This window comes from Chrysochloris asiatica, unplaced genomic scaffold, assembly GCF_000296735.1.
Source record: "Chrysochloris asiatica unplaced genomic scaffold, ChrAsi1.0 scaffold00031, whole genome shotgun sequence".
NCBI classification, from domain to species: domain Eukaryota; kingdom Metazoa; phylum Chordata; class Mammalia; order Afrosoricida; family Chrysochloridae; genus Chrysochloris; species Chrysochloris asiatica.
In genome coordinates, this window is record NW_006408549.1 from 17645896 (window position 1) to 17658954 (window position 13059).

At 36.9% G+C, this 13059-nt stretch overlaps 1 protein-coding gene and 1 pseudogene across 1 annotated transcript in view; one reads left to right on the plus strand and one right to left on the minus strand.

Moving 5' to 3' along the window:
• Positions 1 to 13059, plus strand: part of MMP16 (matrix metallopeptidase 16 (membrane-inserted)) — a 403580-nt gene that overhangs the window by 218389 nt on the left and 172132 nt on the right. The gene's annotated exons all lie outside the window — the stretch shown is intronic.
• LOC102833989 lies at positions 3569 to 3991 on the minus strand (annotated as a pseudogene).

The window sequence follows — 13059 nt, forward strand, 5'->3', positions numbered from 1 at the left end:
CCCTTGAAACCTTGTAAGCCAGTCACTTCATGCCTTTATCCCCCCCTCATTTTAGTTAGCCAATGTCTAAGTTGCTCATCTCTATCTACCCTGTGTACAGAGAAGATAGCATTGATACTTGATGTGAAGACTCTACCCTCTCTGTTGGTATTTAGAGTTACTACCTCCATGAGTGTAGGCCAAGTTCATCAAATTATTACAATTTACTCTCGTTTCCTTTATCAAAAATTGTTTTGTTCTTTTTCTTTTTTTTTTTTTTTTATCTTTCTCTAGTGGAGTTCTGATTATCAAGCCATTGAGGCTAGGTCATATGGGTACTGTCTCCAAGTTTGAGTGTTCTTGTGCGACTCCTCTCACTTCATTTCAGCTGGATGCTTCACTCTCAGCTTCTAGCCTTCTGTGGCTATGTCCTTGTCCGTAGGCTCAGGTGTCCCCACATCTCACCATACTTTGGACCAACCAGCCCTTCCTCTTCTCTCTCTCATCTTCAGGTTAGCGGGAGTCTGTGGAACATAGCTGAACTCAGCCCATTTCTTCTTGTTGCCTTCCCCCCTCTTCCACTCACCAGTAGACCAACATGGACACCAGCAAGCTTACATGCCTACTCATGTGCTCCTTTTGAGTTTCAGTCTTACAGAGGGGTTTATTCTGTTATATTCTTAGTGATTATTTCTGCTTTCCCAATTATTATAGTGAATTCCATTTAGTTGATAAACCTTTTTCATATGAAGTTAGATATTCTGGTCTGTAGGACTGATTTTTGTCTATTAAATTGACTGAAAGTTATTGAGCCGTGTCCTTATCAAAATAATTTTGAAATATGAGTACTATAAATTTCAGCATCTTAACTAGAACAGAGTACTGTAGAGAATTATATAATAATTACCTATACACGTCTGAGTAAATAAATGGAGATTACTTGATTTTCAAAGGATAAAACATATTACAGTAGCTTTTTCTCACATCTTCCATAAACCTATACAAATTCATAAATACTTGATGTTTTATATTTTCACATTAATCTATTTAGCAGAACTAATGAAACATATTAATTTCTGTGGTGACATTGATAACGTAAACACTAAGACAAACCAGCAACATTTTGTTAGTAAAAATCTCTTTTCTTCAAAATGTACCATCACATTAAATGTCAGTTTCTCACACTTTCTTAAATTACCCCAGAAATTGTCTAATAAATCTAACATCTCCCCTATTGTTGTATAATTTGCATATTTGTATTAAGAACCGTAAACAAAGCACAAACTTCTTTGGATTTCAATACATAAGACCGAAAACCACATTATTAAGATATTTTTCTAATTTTCAGTATTAGAGATAAAACAGCATTCTAGCTTTGGAAAAGGTTCATAATTCCACCAACAATGAAAATAATTTTTTTGCTAAATGAATTCTTTGTTATACATTTAATAATAGAACAAAAGAATCCTGACTTGAAAGGGTTAACATGAGGGCAAGTAAAAGAATATTGCTATCAGATTCCCGATTCATACCTTTACCTGTTCATTACAAACAAAGCATGTTTAAACATGTCCTTGCAATCACTGGAAGGCTGCAGACACATTGTCTCAATAATACATTTGTCCTACTCTCATCAGGGTGCCTAAAAAAAAAAAAAAAAAAGGATACTTTTTATGCAATGAGGGGGAAAAAAAGGTTTTGAGGGTAACATTAATACAAAATTTTAAACAAAAGTCAAATTGGCGTCTTCCCAAATCATTGAAGTTTTGCATCCAGTTTATGGAAATTCTGTGCCACATAAAGCAACAATTTTTAGATGGATTGAGCATTTTAAGGAAAGGCAGACAGAGATGTCAGCGCAGGTTATGGTGATTGTTTTTAGGTATTCTCAAGGGATAGTCTTGATAGATTTTCTTGAAAGACAAAAGAGTATCATCAGAGTTTATATATATATATATATATATATATATATAAAGCATTTTAAGAAAATGTAAAGCAGAATTTGTAAGAAAAAGACCAGGAAACTTATGCTAGGGAATGCTTTTCCATCACAAAAATGCACCTGCTCATTCTTTGAGGCTAACAAGGCTGTTCGATTAGAATTTCATGTGAAAACGTTATCCCATCTACCCTACAGTCCTGATCTTGCCCCTTCACATTGTTTTGGTGTATAGATGCAAGCAGTAAGGGGGGCTTTATCAGAAGAATGTAGTTGCTAGGGAAACAGAGATAGGGTAGAAAGGTGTTTTTGCAGACTAAACTGAGGCCATGACTGCATACTAGGAAAGACTTTGCAAATTCCTTGTTCCCTGAGGCAGGCTTTGCAAGTTCCTCAGGGGGCAGCCTGGGAGCAGACCAATTTTCTGGAACACAACTGTTTAGTTGCAATCTTTAGGTTAAACTGCCCTCGTCTGAGACCTTTGGCTCAAATCGCTCCCAACAGTTCCCCAAACCCAAATAATTTTAAAAAGGGACATTATTTGAGTCCCTCTTGGGTGCCACAGATGCCATTCTGACATGATGTAAGTAGTCCAAGGAGTCCTGGTCTGGCATAGCAGGATAATGTGCTGGACTGCAAGGTCAGTTTGAGCTGCAAAGTCAACAGTTCAAATCCACCTGCCCAATGCAGGGTAGCTAAGAGTTGGAACCAACTCGACAGCACTTACAATAAACTTGTTGTGGATTATAACAACAAGTCAAACAATGCAGAATTCTTGGATGCAAGGCTAGAAATATGGAAATACACCCTTCATGAGCGTATAAACAGAGATGGAGGCTATGTCAAGAAAGAATAGCTTCACATTTTGATATTTTTGTTTTGTAAAAGATTCTATGATTTTGTAGCAATGCCTTTTACTTAGCCTCATATACATTTCTGGCAGTATCAATTGTTATGATTAATAAAGAGTTACGGAAATTTCTACTTCATTATTTTATTACATAAAATGGTATAACACATCATCATTAAAGATAACATTTATCACGTAATGTTCCCAAATTAATCAAAATAAAACCCTGTAAGAATCAATGAAACCATATATTAAATTAGTCAACATTCAATCTTTCAAGAGGTAGCATATGATCAAAAAATGATGGTATCAAACACTGAAGTCAAAGCTACATTGAAGACATTGGCAAAAAACAAGACTCCACGAACTGATGGAATACAAATCGAAATGTTTCAACAAAAGGGTACAAAGCTGGAGGACTCTCACTCAACTATGCCAAAAATATGGAAGACAGTTACCAACTCTTTGGAAAAGATCCCTATTTTTGTCCATTCCAAAAAAAGGTGACCCAACAAAATGTGGAAAGCATTGAAGTAAAATTTTGTAAGTAAATTTTTATAAGTAAAATTTTGCTGAAGACAATTTTAAAACAGTTGCAGCAATACACTGATAGGGAGCTGCCAGAAATTAAAGTCAGTTTCAGAAGAGGACGTGGAGTAGGGAATATCATTGCTGATATATATATATATATTTTTTTTTTTTTTTCTTCCTGGTTGTGCTCATTTATTTTGATACTTTATTTAAAGGCAAATTTACACTTGATGTTCACTATTGCGGTTCTCTAGATCAGACTGCTGGTCTCAGTTTCCCAGGTTTTTTGTGTGCCTGGCTTGTGCTATTAACTTTCCAGTGGTCTTGTTGGTCAAATTCACAGAAGCAAAAGCCAGGGTCTTTCCTTGCTTCAGAACGTGTACTGTGATCACTACATCTTCTCCTATTTTAGCGAGTGACATGTATGTTATGTTCATATCGACACTGACTCCTGGTGCTCCCCTTTCTCTGCACAGCAGGGCCAGTGTTGGTATGTTATCTGTTAATGTAGCTGTCAGACCACTATGCAGAGTGCCCATCTTATTGGTATGCTGTTCTTCTACTTTCATTTCAAAAACCACTTTCCCAGGAGCAGAAGAGACAAGAGTCACCTTTTCCAAAACTCTATCAAAGCCACGCACATTGGCCATGGCCTTCAGTACCTCCGGGATGCTCTGTGTCAGGCCACTCATAGTGGATGGCTCCCCAGCTTCTGGATCCAGGTTAGGAATGAATCTAAGTAGAGGAGGAAAGCCCAAAGTTCACTGAAAGAACAAGGACACAGAGGCAAAGGGTCCTCTCCACCCAGCAGGGTGCCTCGCAGCTCATGTACTCAGCAGATGTACCTTAGCTGAAAGCAAGGAATATCATAAAGGTTACTTGTACCTTACTGACTAAGAAAAGGCATTCTATGGTGTGGATTATAACAAAATATGAATGCTATTGCGTAGAATGGGAATTTCAGAACACTTAATTGTGCTCATGAAGAACCTGTACATGTGCTAAGGGCAATTATGAGAACAGAAGGAGGGGATATTGAATGATTTAAAATTAGAAAACAAGTGCTAGGGTTGTATCCTTTCACCATATTATTCAATCTGTATACTGAGCAAATAATTTCAGAAGCTGAATTATAAGAAGACCATAACATCAGGATTGGAGGAAGACTCATTAACAACCTGTAATATGCACATGATACAACATTGCTTTATGGAAGACAGGTTATCCTGAAATACTTATTAGTAGATTACAGACTTCAGTATGGATTGCACCTCAATCTAAAGAAAACAAAAATTCTCACCACTGTATCAATAAATTACATCATGATAAATGTAAAAAAGATTGATGTTGTCCAAGACTTTCTTATACTTGAGCCCACCATCAACACTCATGGAAACAGAATTCAAGAAATAAAAAGATGAATTGCATTAATTAAATATGCTACAAAAGACATCTTTAATGTTATAGAGAAAAATTGTAGCTTTGAGAACTAAGGTGTGCCTAGCCCAAGTCATAGTATTTTCATTTCCCTCATATGCATGTGAATGTTGGACAGTGAAAAAGGCGGACCATAGAAGAATCAGTGTATTTGAATAATGATGCTGGAGAAGAATATGAAAAGTGCCATTGACTGCTAGAAGAAAACAAACAAATCTGACTTGAAATAAGTATAACAAGAATGTCCTTTGTAAGCCAAGATGACAAGACTTCGTCTCCTGTACTTTGGGCATGTTAAGTACCACTGGAGGGTCAGCAAAAAAGAGGAAGACCCTCCAGGTGAATTGACAGTGGCAGCAACAATGGGCTCAAATATACGAAAGTGAGTCGAAAAGTGTTCGCACTCTTGTTATTTTAAAACACCCAATCACGTCGGCTGCTGATGACAACACTGAGTGTGAATGTGAAATGATTCTGTCGAATAGATGAGTGACATTGGATTATGTGACTAGTCATTTGCCAATCAGTTATGGCTCTGCCTATGAAATAATCAATGAGAGACTTGGGTTTCAAAAAGTTTGTGCGAGATGAGTACCAATACTACTTACAAAAGAGCATAAACAGAAGCATTTAGACATCTACAAGGAAAATTTGGACTGATACTTGAAGGAAGATAAAAGTTTCTTTAAAAAAAATCATTACTGGGACGAGACATGGATGCATCACTACAAGCCTGAAAGTAAATGGCAGAGTATTGAAATGGAAACATCCTCAACTACTGACCAAGAAAAAGTTAAAAAGTCAGCCATCAGCTGGAAAATTGATGCTTACAAGTTTCTGGGATTCTCAAGCACCAGTATTGGAACCCTATCAGGAAAAAGGTTCAGCAATCAACAGTGCTCAGTACAGAGGATGCTCACTGAAGAGCTGAAGCCTAAACTTTGGATTAAATGCAGAGGACTGCTATCCAAGGCATTGTGATCTTGCATGACAATGCATGTCCCCACATCTCTGCCCACACTGTTGACACTGCAAAAACTTCATATTGAGGTGTTAAAGCATCTTCCTAATAGTCCTGATCTTGCTCCATTGTACATTCACCTGTATGATCCCCTGAAAGCAGATCTTCCATGATGAAGATTCATCTCTGGCAAAGAAATGAAGACAGTGGCGCATTGGCAGCTTTCAGTTTAACCAAATATATTTTTTAATCAGGAATGTGAAAGCTGGTTGATAAAGGGGCAAAATGTATTCAAAAGTAAATGATGAATTTTTCTTTCTAAAAGTTGATTTAAGTAAATTCTATAGCCAGAGTGCAGATAATTTTTTTACTTACCCCCATAGAAACAATTGTGAGGATGACACAGTACAAGATAGTGTTTCATTCTGTTGTGCATGGTGTCTCCATGTGTCAGAACTGATTAGACACCACCTAACAGCAATGACATTAAAATGAAATTATGTGTATTTTATTTGAAGAAATGCTGTTAAGTGTGATGAATTTGGATGTGACTTATAGCAACACTACATAGTGTTTCCGAGACTTCAAACATTTGCAGAAGCAGAAAGCCTCTGGTGAGCTTGAACTGCTGACCTTGTTATTCATAGTCCAATGCTTCTCCTGTGGAGCTACCACACACCCATTAAACAAATACAGAGGCAAAATTAAAGTATTTTTATTTTAAATTATTTTTTATTGTAGTAAAGTTCACATGACAGAAAATTCAACATCCTTAATTTTGCTCAATTTATAGCATAGTCTTCATTGTTGTTGTTGTTGTTAGGTACCATCTAGTCAGTACCACATCATAACAACCTTATGCACAACAGAAGGAGACATTGCCTCATCATGCACCATCCTCACAGTTTTTGAAACACTTGAGCCAATTGTTGGTGCCTCTATGCCATTCTATCTTTTGAAGATCTTCCTCTTTTCCCCTGACCCTCCACTGTATTGGACAGATGTCATTCTCCATGAATTGCTCCCTCCAGAGGTATAAGAGACAAAGTTTGGCTATTCTGGCTTCTAAAGAGGATTCTGGCTGTACATCTTCCAACAGATTTGTATGTTCTTATGGCGGTTCATGGGCTCTTATTATTCTCTTCCAACACTATAACTCAAATGCATCAATTCTTTCACAGTCTTCTTTATTCACTGTCCAAGTTTTACATGCTATGAGCTTACTGAAAATACCCTGACTTTTATCAAGCACATGTTAGTCCTCAATCTAATATCTTTGCTCTTGAACATTTTAAAGAGGTCTTGTGCAGCACATTTGCCTAATGAAATACATTGCTTGATTTCTTGACTGCTGCTTCCATGAATGTTGATGATTGATTTGAACAAAATGAAGTCTTTTACAATTTCTTTTCTCCTTTTATCAAGATATTATTTATTGGTCCAGTAGCAAGGATTTTTGTTTTCTTTACATTGAGTTGCAAACCATGATGAAGGCTGTGGTTTTTAATCTTCATCATGAAGTATTTTACATCCTCTTCACTTTCAGCAAGCAAGGTTGTGTCATCTGAATATTGCAGATTGTTAATGACTCTTCCTCCAATTCTGATGCTACATTTTTCTTCATACAATCCAGCTTCTCAAATTATTTGCTCAGCATACAGAATGAATAAGTATGGCGAAGAGTACAACCCTGGCACACACCTTTCCTAATTTTAAACCATTGAGTGTTCCGTTGATCTATTCAAACCAAACCACTGCCTTTTGATCTTTGTACAGGTTTCTTATGAGCATAATGAAGTGTTCCAGAATACTCATTCTCCACAATGTTGTCCATAGCTTGTCACGATCCACACAATCGAAATCTTTGCATAGCCAACAAAGCATTGGCAAACATCTTTCAAACATTCTCTGTTTTCAGCCAAGATCCATCTGACATCAACAATGATATCTCATGTTCCGCGTCCTCTTCTAAATACGGCCTGAACCTCTGGCAGCTCCCTGTCAGTGTACTGCTATTTTGTTATTGTTGTTAGGTGCCATCGAGTCGGTACTGACCCATAGCAACCTTATGCACAGCAGAACGAAACACTGCCCGATCCTGGGCCAACCTCACGACTGTTGCCACACTTCAGTCCATCGATGCTGCCACTTGACCAATCCTTCTCGTTGGGGGTCTTCCTCTTTTTCTCTGACCCTCCGCCTTACCAAACATGATATCCTTCTCCAGTGACAGGTACCTCTTGACAATATGTCCAAAGTATGTAAGACAAAGTTTGGCCATCTTGACCTCCAAGGAGCATTCTGGTTGTACTTCTTCCAAAATGGATCTATTGGTTCTTTTGGCAGCTCATGGCACTTTCAATATTCTCCTCCAACACCATAACTCAAAAGCATCATTTCTTCTTTGGTCTTCCTTATTCACTGTCCAGCTTTCGCATGCATATGAGGTTATTGAAAATACCATGGCTTGGGTCAGGTGCACCTTAGTCTTCAAGCTGACATCTTTGCTCTTCAACACTTTAAAAAGGTCTTGTGCAGCAGATTTGCCTAATGCAATACATTGGTTGATTTCTTGATTGCTGCTTCTGTGAGTGTTGATAGTTGATCCAAGAAGAATGAAGTCCTTGACAACTTCAATTTTTTTCTGTTGATAACAATGTTGTTTATAAGTCCAGTGGTGAGGATTTTTGTTTTCTTTACATTAAGATGTAATCCATACCGAAGGCTGTGCTCTTTGATCTTCATCAGTAAATATTTTAAGTCGTCTTCACTTTCAGCAAGAATATTGCAGGTTATTAATGAGACTTCCTCCAATCCTGATGCCACGTTTTTCTTCATATAACTCAGCTTCTCGGATTATTTGCTCAGCATACAGGTTGAATAAGTATGGTGAAAGAATACAACCTTGTCAAACAACTTTTTAATTTTAAACCATTCAGTGTTCTTATGCTCTGTTTGAACAACTGCTTCTTGCTCTAGGTATAGATTTCTCATGAGCACAATTAAGTGTTCCAGAATACTCATACCTCACAATGTTGTCCATAGCTTGTCATGATCCACACAATCGAAAGCCTTTGTGTAGTCAATAAAGCACAGGTAAACGTCTTTCTAATATTCTCTGCTTTCAGCCAAGATCAATCGGACAACAGCAATGATATCCCTCTTTCCACGGCCTCTTCTGAATCTAGTTGAACCTCTGGAAGTTCTCTGTCAGTGTATGATTGTAGCCATTTCTGTATTACCTTTAGCAAAAGTTTACTTGCATGGGATATCAAAGAGATTGATGATTTCCTCATTCTGTTTTGTCACCTCTCTTTGGAATGGGCACAAATACGGATCTCTTCCAATCAGTCAGCCAGATAGTTGTCTTCCAAATTTCTTAGCAGAGATGAGTGAGTATTTCCTGTGCTGCCTCATTTTCTTGAAAGAATTCAAATATTATTCCCCCAATTCCTGGTGCCTTGTTCTTTGCCAATTCCTTCATTGCACCTTGGACTTCCTCCTTCAGTATCATTGGCTCTTGATCATATGCTTCCTTTTAAATATTTGAACAGTGACCATTTCTTTTTGGTATTCCTTCCAGCTTCTTTTGATGTTTTCTGCATCATTCAGTATTTTGTCCATAGATTCCTTCCATCTTGCAAGTCAAGGCTTGGATTGTCAATTCCCTTAACTTGAGAATTGCTTAGTGTTTACTTCCCTTAGTCCAGATCCTTATTAACAAATATATATTAATCGTTTGCACATCATTAGAATTATTAATAACAGCCTTCTTTCACTTTTGTTAATCCCTGTTCTCTCTGTCACCTTTGTTTCTTCAGTTATTAGTATGCACAAAATACATCTGTCTGTGACATAAGGGTTTCTAAACTATTTTGTGTGCCTCTAGTTCAGAACCCTAAATTTCAAGTGCTATCATTTAATGTAATTTAATCAAATATTGTGGTTTGATATTCTGATGTAGAACTATAAGATAAGCACTAGACTGCTCACTTCAAAGTTGGCTGTTCAAACCCACCAGTTGCTTCTCAGACACCCTATAGACAGTTGCTGTGAGTTCCAACCAACCTGATGGCACTTAACAACAATATATTGTGGTTAGCTCATTTTGGAAGCTAATCAGTAAATCAGTGATGAGTACTCCTAGCTGATCCTCAGAAACTCTATACAAGATTGCTATGAGTCATAGCCACCTCAATGGCACTTAACTACAACAACAATAAGTAATTGGTAAAACACAGTGATGTCTTTTCTAATATAAATTATATTTCACATTTATTATTCTGTATTGTGTTAGATTGCTCAGTTTTATCAGAAGTATTTTATATTTATTTATATTTGAGGGGGACATCAAATTGTTTGTAGATAATTTAAATGAAAAGATGATTAATTTTGTCAACAACGATTTTAGACCCTCTTATATATCATGGGTTTAAGCACCAGATTGCAAAGTTGTTTGAACTTCAAGGTCAGCTGTTCAAGTTCACCAACTACTCCTTGGAAACCCTATACAGCATTGGTATGGGTTGGAATTGACCTGATGGCACTTAACAACCACATATATCACATATATCCTGTTGTCATGCTGGAGACTCAATGGCATTTAACAAAACAACAAATATTTCATATTGATGATTTCATTTATTGTCTCTATTATTAGATCATCCTTTATTTGAAACACAAACTAACTTCTACATTGCACAGCCATCTACATCCTCCAAAAGAATAAATTCCTATTAACAGTGTTCTTATTCTTAAAGCATGTACTTGGAGCATATCTGTCTGCTTCTTTATACCTCAAAGAGTTTCACTCTATCCATGTCTGTGTGTTCTCTAGACAGAGAACTACTGGAATATTTATGTTGCCTCCATTCTTGTTCCAGGATTCATTTTTCATGAACCACAATGATGTCTGTAAACTATTTAGTGGCTTCCCTTCGGTTAGAATCTAATCCACTTTCTGCCAATCCTTTCTTTCTTACTTTATACAAACATTGTCTGGAGAGTCTTTGAGACATTGCAAAGACGTGCCTATCTTCTAACAAAGAGGTCTTGAACGGTACCGTGGAAAACAGGTCTGAAGATCTGCTTCTGGAAGGTCACAATCTTGACCTTATGGTTGAGATTGCCATGAATTGGAATCAACTGAACTGCAACAGACAGCAAGAACAATTCAACATTCTCTCACAAACTATCATGAGTGTCTATCATACTCACTTTTTTTTTTTTTTTTTCCTGGCTGCAGAGTTCACATTAGTCACATTCAGTTCTTTTTTTCATTGAAATCAGGTTTATCATCTCTCACCTCACCTCCTTACCTTCTCACTGCCTGATTATCTTTTTTGCTTGTTTTTATATTTTATCCCATGTCACTGAAGTATATAAGCTCTATGAGTATAGAGTGTTACTCACAGCTTTGTCTCTAGTACCTACAACAGTACTCAGACGATAACAAGTTCTTTGAGATCTATGTTATGAAAATACCTGACCACTAATGAAGGGCCTGTGAACCCCCATAGACTTAGAACGTGAAAGACAATGAGAAAATTAACAGACAAAATTCAAAGTTACAGTATTGCTTTGCCGGCTTTTTCTGCCATCAAACAGGAGATTTATATACTAACGAATAAGAAAAAATGTCTTTGATACATTAATGTGGAAGTGTACCCTCTTTCAAATAGAGTTAAGAGAACAAACTGAATAAAATACTAAGTCTAAACAAACTACAACCACAACAAATTACATAACATTCTCACTAAGCAGGAATGATTTTTAAATTTTTTTTTTAATCTTCCATCCTTTGACTCAGGTTTTTAAAAAAAATAGGGTGTCTTCATTGATACATCCTTTTGTCTTACATCTGTATCTGGTTCACATCTGTATCCTGGTTTGGTGCTGTAGGATAAACACCAAACTGCTAAATACAAGGCTGGCAATTCAAACTTACCAGCCAATCCTCAGAAATCCTATACAGAGTTGCTATAAGTCAGACCTCCACTCATATGTCAGTTTGTCCTATACAGAGTTGCTATAAGTCAGACCTCCACTCATATGTCAGTTGGTGGTTTCTATGTTGTTGTCATGCTAGAAACTTTGCCAATGGTATTTTAAATACCAGCAGGGTCACCAGTCATTGACAGGATTCAGCTGACTTTCCAGACTAGGAAGACAGAGAGGCAGACTAATTCTGAATATTTAGCCATTGAAAATCTTATGAATAGCAGTGAAACACTGTCAGCACCAGAATATTGAATATTGAAGCATTATGAATAGCACCAGAATATTGCCAAATACAGCACCAGAAAAATTACTCCCTCGGGTTGGAAGGCACATAAAGAATGAATAGGGAAGCACTGCCTCCTTAGAGTAGAGTTTACCAGGATGATGGGAATGGAGTACCCTTTATTTGCTGATGGGCACCAATGCAAATGACAGAAACAGCTTAAACTTCCAATAATAATCGGAACATGGATGTCCGAAGTATGAATCTAGGAAATTGGAAGTTGTCAGAAAGGAAATGGAATGCATAAAGATCTATATACTAGGCATTAGTAAGCATAAATGGACAGATATTAGCCATTTGTACCTGTGAATCACATGGTTTACTAAGCTGGGAGTGACAAATTGAAGAAAAATTATAATGCATTCTTTTTTAAAAAGAATAATTCAAGATCTATTTTGAAGTATAATGCTGTCTGTGACAGGATAACTACACAAACACCTCCAAGGGAGACCATCAGTTGCTTTCATGCAAGTTCAGGCTGAAACTGAAAAAAATTAAAACAAGTCTATGAGAGCCAAAATGCATCCTTGAACTGAAGACAAAATTCAAGCTTTAACTGCTAATAGAAGTTTGCAGTAGCAATGGACTCAAGCTTAATGATTGTGAGGATGGGGCAGAACTGTTATGTTGTGCATAAAGCCACTATGAGATCTAATCAACTCAATGGCACCTAACAATAACAACAATGGGCAAAATTTTGAATGATTGAGAAAGTATCAAAAGAAAATGGAAGGAATACACAGTCACTGTATCAAAAAAGAAATGGTCAATGTTCTACCATTTAAAGATGTAGCATATGATCAAGAGCTGAAGGAAGAAGTCCAAAGTACACTGAAGCCATTGACAAAATACAATGCTCCGGGAATTGATGGAATGCAAATTGAAAGCTTTTAATAAACTGATGCAGAACTGGACACTCACTCATTTTGCAAGGAAATTTGGAAGACAGCTACCTGGCCAACTGAAAAGAAGAGATCCTTATTTGTGGTCATTCTAAAGAGAGATGATCCAATAAAATGTAGACATCGTTGGACGATATCACTAATATCATCACATGCAAATGAAATAGTGCTGAAGAT